General features: G+C 53.9%; 1 non-coding gene across 1 annotated transcript; it reads left to right on the forward strand.

Moving 5' to 3' along the window:
• The first annotated feature begins 6,667 nt into the window (after window positions 1-6,667).
• Window positions 6,668-6,802, forward strand: LOC147973493 (small nucleolar RNA Z247). The gene has a single exon (XR_015606899.1). It is a non-coding gene; the product is annotated as a small nucleolar RNA Z247 (small nucleolar RNA).
• The last annotated feature ends 490 nt before the right edge of the window (window positions 6,803-7,292 follow it).

Here is a 7,292-nt window from a genome sequence, read left to right on the forward strand (position 1 = left end):
GCACCACTAGAACAAAGGGCGAGGCGAAGAAACTTTATTCTACGTCGACGACACGACCATCGTCTTGTCGCCACCTATTGGAGGCAAACCCTAAACTATTCCTACCCCTACCACTACCGGACCCTGGTCAACGCAGGGGAGGTGGGTAGATAGATCGTCGCCCAGTTCGTCTCAGTCATCAGAGCAAGGAGGGAAAGATATGTTCGCCTCGGTCGTCAGAGTAAGATGGCATGGATTGGACACCACGCTTTGGGCAGCCTTGCAAAAGCTCCTCTAAGGTTCCTTGTCGAGTTTGCTCCCTCGACTTCAAGGATGGAGCTCGAGTTGTGGTTCACGATGGGAGTCTTTCAGGCCGTTGAGGTGGAGTCACTAGTAGAAAACGGATCTTTAGCGCCGGTTCGTAAGGGCCTTTAGTGCCGGTTCCATAACCGGCACTAAAGGGTGGGCACTAAAGGCCCTCCTTCTTTAGTACCGGTTCGGCACGAACCGGCGCTAAAGTGCCACCACGTGGCGTGAGCTCGCGTCATGGTATGGGGGACCTTTAGTACCGGTTGATGTTACCAACCGGTACTAAAGTTTTTTTTTTGAATTTTTTTTGAAAATTTTGGATTTTTTTTATTTTTAATTTTTTTGAATTATTTGATGATTTAGTCTCTAATCACCTCTCTTAACTGCTCAAGTGTGGATCACTCATTCCAAATCATCTAACTTCCCGACCGGTCACCCATCCCTCTCACTACTCCAGCCCGAGCACGCTTAACTTTCGGGTTCTATTCTCCTTCGTTTCCGAGTCTGCACTTGTTGTTTTCCTGACAATAGTAAGATGTCAATCCTATTAACCCTCAGGAGTTTAGTTTGAGCATGAAGTCACACATTTCACCGTTTGAGTTTGAAACTATTATTCTAAAAAACAGTAATTATTTAGTAACGCTAATATTTCTTGAATAAGTTTGACCATAGTTTGACCAGATTTGACCAAAATTCAAAAAAATTGAAATAATTATTTAGTAACACAAATATTCTTGAATAATTATGTAGTAACATTAATACTTCTTGAATAAGTAGTTTGACCAGATTTAACCAAATTTTTTTAAACAAACTGAAATTTGACCATATCTTTTTTTCCTTTTGGAATTTGAGGATTCTAAAAAATTCCAAACAGGCCGTAGGCAGTCTCCATCGGATGCGGATTTTCGTGCTAATTTTTTTGATATATTATACGTTTTTTCCCGACATCGTATGCAAAAGTTATAGCCGTTTTACATTTTTCCTACACTTTTTGCAAAACATGTCCAAATTGTAGTTTTTAAATTTTCCTAACTAGTAGATGTAGTAATATAACTACCTCTCGAAGGATTTTATTTTTTGAAGTTTTTATCATTTTCTTTTGATTTTTTCAGAACTGAAATGGCGACACGGGGGGGGGGGGGGGGGGGTAGAGTTTGAAAATTGCCCTATATTGCCGGTTTGTGTCACTAACCGGTACTATAGGTCAGACCCCTTCAGTACCAGTTCATGACACGAACCGGTACTAAAGGTTAGACCTTTAGTACCGGTTCGTGCCACGAACCGGTACTAAAGGTGATCGTGCCACCACCCCTTTAGTACCGGTTCGTGCCACGAACCGGTACTAAAGGTTCAACACGAACCGACATTAATGCAAATCCGTTCAAACCGGCACTAATGATATCATTAGTACCGGGTCAAAATCAAACCGGCACTAATGTGCTTCACGTTTGACCCTTTTTCTACTAGTGAGTGGATGTGTCGAGATTTGTTGGGTTCAGCTTAGACCATGTTCAAGTGTGCCTAGATCAATGTTGTCGATGGCTCCATCGTTTGATAGCGATGGGTTAGTGATTCATGATTTTTTCCTAGTTCCATTTTACATGTCACATAATCATTTGTTACGTACTGCAATGATTCTAGACAACTGTTTCAAATTTGCATTCATGATGCAAAGTTATTTTTGCATGTCGCAAATTTTGGTTTTCCATTGCTGCATATGTTGTGATGATTCTTCTCATCCATTTGTTGCGACTTAATGAGATTGAATGCGTACATACAAAGAAAGTTTATTCCATGGATGTATTTGAATTGTAGCATGTATTTTCAGTTTTTTTTTTACGTATCGTGGGAATAAAAATGCAATGATCTTATGTTGTATATATACATAGAAGAAAATATTAAGGGGTACTCATGATCGGACGGCCTGGGGGACCGCCGATCGGTCACTACCTCCGCTTGACCGACACCTAGCGTCCCCCATTCAAAAACGAAAAAGGTCCACATAATAAGGCCGCCGCTCGTCGCCTCGTCCACTCCATCGACCGGACTCCATCGCTCGTCCGCTCGGCTCGTTCCGGCATGGCCGAGCGAGCAGCGGGTCCCCGCCGGCGGCATCGCCATCCGGAACACGTCGCTGCACAAGCCTCCATGGACAACGCCAGGGAAGGCTGCTCCGACTCCGATTACTCCTTCACCAAGTCTTCACTCAATCTCTCTTCAGCGGGCAGCGCCGGCGGAGAGTAGCCAGTAGGCCATCTTCTTGGCGCCGTTCCTGCGGAGCTCCCTCCAGAGACGCTTCATGACGCGCAGCGTGCGCCCGCAGACGGCGGGGCTGAATGTCGCTCCATCGGCTGTCTCGTCACAAGTGGAGGCGGCCGAGCTCGGCGGCGGCAGAGCGCGTAGGAGCAACCTGGCATCTCCCGCGCCATCCGCCATCCGATGCCGGTTGCGAAAGCGGTCCGCCCCGGGGAGGCGAGCCAAGGCGCGTGTCCTCCTCGCCGTCCACGCGCGCGGCAGATTCAGGCGCACCCTCGGTCTTGCTCGCTAACCTTGTCGGACGATCGATCAAATCGAGAGAAGAAATGCAGAGCTAGGCGGGACCCGGACGTTTGCCTTGGCGGGCAGCGGTCAGGTCGCAGCAGCAGCGCGCGCCGTGCACCGGGATGGGATGGCCTCGTTTGCGCTGAGGTCGTGATCGCCGACTCTGGACGGCACGCGGAACTGAGGGTGTGGTGCCAAACGACAACGATGGCGAGCGGCCGCGCGACGCACTCGCGCACGTACACCGGCTGACCCGCGGCACAGAAGCCAAGTGTTCTTCGTGGGCAGCGCAGACGGGTCGCACCCACCACACAGAGACATGTGCCAGTACGAGAGTGGCATAACGGGCGCAGGTGGCACGCGCTGTTGGTCGAGGGGAGCGGAGTGAGCGCCCACCCACCCATGACGCGCCCCTGGCGGTGACCACGCGCTGGGTTGCCAGACTTGTTGATGCACGAAGGGAACACGCGCTGCTACGAGGGGTGCTCGAGCCTTGTACGCCCGGGCTGACTGGTACGTGAACCTCGAGGAGGCTATCTACGCCATGCCATGCGCCTTTACGAACAGAGTGAGGGGGATGCTTTGGCCGAACTAGGGCCAGTTTTTTTAGGCGGTTCTCCGAGAACCGCCCCCCTCCCCAGTTTCTTCCAGAATCATCATTTCTTTTATTTTTTATAATCTTAACTAATTAGACCTTAACTAGATAGGATTGTAAAAAATATATAATAACGATTCTGAAAGAAGGTATGGAGGGGGTGATTATTGAAGAATCACCCAAAAGAATTAGCCCCTAATCGACGGCGACGGTGGGCAGCCTCGCTGACGGAGCACGATCTTTTTTTTTTTTTTTGCCATCGTAGCTAGTGGGCAACCTCTCCACTCATTCATGTTCCATCTACTAGTGCTAGCTTGGCTACTGCATGTCGACCGGCTGCAAAGAGGCACGGCAGCCCCATGGCGTGCACAATGCCCGTCTGGTCAGGTGGTCTGCTTCCCCGGGCCGTGCGAGGCAGCGTGAGCCGTACAAACTTTTTGGCTATCGATCGAACCACACCTTACCATCCTAGAAGAAAATAAGATAAGGCCTACACTTGAACGAGACATGATAAGCACAAGCATTAACCAATATACACAATTTGGCGCGTCGGACATCGACGGGCGCTTCGAGCCCCTTTTGAGCTCACCGGGCCTCGAGGGCCTGGTGTGCTCCTCTTGCCGCGTCTGCTCCCGCGTGGCTGCTGTCGCTGCCGCTCCTCGTTCCCGGCTGCTCTCTCTCGGTCTTGTCGGTCTCGTTTCGTTGACCATGGTGAGGCGGCGGTGATGATGGCAAGACCGTGGTGGCGCATGTTGGTGGGCGGCATGATTGGTGGAGCGCGTCGAATCATTCGGGAACGTAGGTGTTGGTGGATGGGAGAAATCACTGCCGGCTTGCCAGTACCAATGCGGTGACATCCGTGGGCGCCACCCTTCCTTCCTGAAGGGCTTTGGGTATTCCCCTTCCCCACGCTGTGGTAATCCACCGAGCAGCTCTCCCCACTGTTCACCGGAGAGGCGGACAAGTTTCGCACGCATTGTAATTAATAATCAATTAAAGAAAAGAAAATCCACTCAAAAAGAGTTATTAAAGGAAAAAAAGAAAACTGACTTTTCCTCTAGCGGAGCCGGGAACGCAGCTTAGCTGGCAGGCGGCAACCAAACCAGAGAGCTACATGGCCGTTACAATCCAACGATTCAGGAGGGTAGCACGAATCTCAAGGCAACTTCTTTTCCCGCCCGGCCGCAGCCCAGCGCCACCACCGCCTCCTCTCCGGCCACCAGCGGCGTGGCATTGGCTTCGATCGCACGCAATATTGCCCACCACGCTCGCTAATTACTACTATCTCCTAGGCCTTGCCTCGCCCTCGCCACGCATACCACCAATCCAATCCAAGCCAAGCCAAGCCATGGCGCTGGTGAAGCACTCGCCGACGGGCCCGTGCGCCCTGGTCTTCTCCGACGACGGGGAGTTCCTCGCCGCGGGGATGATCTCTATCAGCCGCAGCGACGACCCGGCACTCCGGATTTTGAGGACTGGCGACGACAGCGTCGCCACCGACGACGTCCTCAGGGTGGAGGCCTCGTACGGCTGCCCGGCGGGTTTCGCGCGGCTCGCGTGGTCCAAGTGTGGCGGAGGGCTCATCGCCGGCGGGCTCACCAACGGCGCAGTCTCCGTGTGGGACACCCGCGACCTGCCTATTCTGTACGTATGCTTTTCGCTTCGCACTTTTCTTGCATTGGATTTGGCGGCTCGCCGAGGGTGCCCGCTGCTTGGCCGGCCGCTTGGGTGCAGCCCGCCGTCGCTGCTGGCAATTCCGGCCGAGAGTCTCCACCGCTCGTCGCTGCCTGCACCGGCGGGCGGCGGCTGCATAGAGTTTCGCGTGTTTGTTCCGTGTTTGGGGTGGGCTAGGTAGGAGGAGCGAGGGTCAGACAATTAACCGAACACAAGGGAGGCAAAACCTTTCTCCAGTGGAAAAGGAACTAGGCCCTCGCGTCTCGAGCGGCGACTCCCCCACCCCGTCTCCTCCCTCCCTCGCCGCCGCCGGGCGAAGCCCGCGCGGTGGCGACGGCGGTGGGGCTCCTCGCTCCTTCTCCACCCGCGCTGGTTGCTGCTGAACCTCTGTGGCGTCGGCGCCGGGGATGGGTCCCCTTGGGCCCGTGGGTCTCGGATCTGGCGTGGCTTGCCCTGCTCGGCGCTGTCGTGGCTTCCTCCTCTCTCCTTCGCTCGAGCTTGCCCAGATTCACTTCTAGTTCGTACTCGCCCCCTGATTCGGAGCCCCGTGGCGGCGGCTGGGTAGCTCGTGCCGGCGGAGCATGGTGGCCTCGGGCTCTGCTCGCCACACATGGTGGTGCGCCCCCGCGGCCTTTGTCTGCTCCTTCCGGCTTGTCTCTTCCCGCCCTCCGCGTCTCTTCCTCGTCGTCGGGCCATCCTGTTAGAATTCAAACTGTATAGAGATAGGACTCTGTTTAACTTGTGTTCTCCTTCTATCTCTTCTTCTCTCCCGTATCTTCTGTAACCTCTCGATCTCTCTCGTAGATCGCAACTTGTACGCCAATGCTATTGCCATATATATATATATATATATATATATATATATATATATATATATATATCAATGCGGCCTGAGACAAAGGGTTCAACGCTTCCAACCTATTTTACATGGTAGTCAGAGCCTCTTCCTCATAGATTAAAGATCGCATCTAGCTACCTCCCAAATATCGCATCAAACTTCCTCCCTCGACCGAGATCATGTCCACCACCGCCGCTGCATCGCTGTCCGGCACCTCGGGCGCGCTCACCACCTCCCTGTCCTCCACCTTCGCACCGTCCTCGTCCAGCACCACCGCAGGGTCTCTCGGATCGCCACCACAGGAGAAGCTCACGAGGGGAAACTTCCTCTTATGGAAGGCCATTGTGCTGCCTCAGATTAAAGGCGCCCAGATGGAACACCACCTCGACAGGACGAGCCCGCCACCGCTGGCCACCCTCACCGTTACCAAGGACGGCAAGGAAGAACAAGTCTTCAACTATGCCCGACCTCTCTGGTACGCACAACAGCAGCAGCTTCAAGGGTATTTGATGGGATCCCTCTCCCGCGATATCCTTGCACAAGTCGCGACGTTACAGACGCCGGCCGAAGTTTGGAGCGCCATCCACGCCATGTTCGCCGCTCAGAGCCAAGCCCAAGCCATCAACACCCGCATCGAGCTCACTAACCTAAAAAAAGGTAACATGACCATGGCTGAATATCTTGGCAGGATCAAAAGCCTCACCGATGAAGTCGCGTGCACTGCCGCGGCCCTCTCCGATCCGGAAATCGTCTCCAAGATCCTCGCTGGCTTGGACATGGAGTACAATCCGGTCGTGTCTGCCCTTGCTGCTCGGGTGGAACCCATCACCGTCCAGGAGCTGTACAATCAGCTGCTGAGCTTCGACGCCCGCCTCACCCTCCTTCATGGCGGCGATCTTCGGCAGTCATCTGTCAACTCTGCTGCCCGTGGCCGCGGTCGTGGGCGCGGTCACCAGGGGCAGAACCGCGGCGGTGGCCGCGGATGCGGCACTCCTCAGGGCGACGGCGCTCGCTCTGGTGGGAGCTACGGCTACAACAACGGGGGCGGCTACAACAACTCCACTAGCAGTGGCGGCGGCTTCAACTCCAACAACAGCCGCCGGCCTCCCGCCTCGCGTCCTCGCCCCCGTTGCCAGCTCTGCAAGAAATCTGGCCATGAGGTCATGGATTGCTGGCATCGCTTCGACGAGAATTTTGTCCCTGACGCTCGCCATGTTGCTGCTGCCATGCGCGAACAAGGAGGAGATGAAGTCTGGTACGTTGATTCCGGTGCCACCGACCATGTCACCAATGAACTAGAGCAACTTGCTCTTCGTGAGAGGTACCACGGCGCTGATCAGATCCATACTGCCAGTG

Source organism: Triticum urartu, chromosome 5A (assembly GCF_056163025.1).
Source record: "Triticum urartu cultivar PI428250 chromosome 5A, HENAU_Tu73, whole genome shotgun sequence".
Classification (NCBI taxonomy): Eukaryota; Viridiplantae; Streptophyta; class Magnoliopsida; order Poales; family Poaceae; genus Triticum; species Triticum urartu.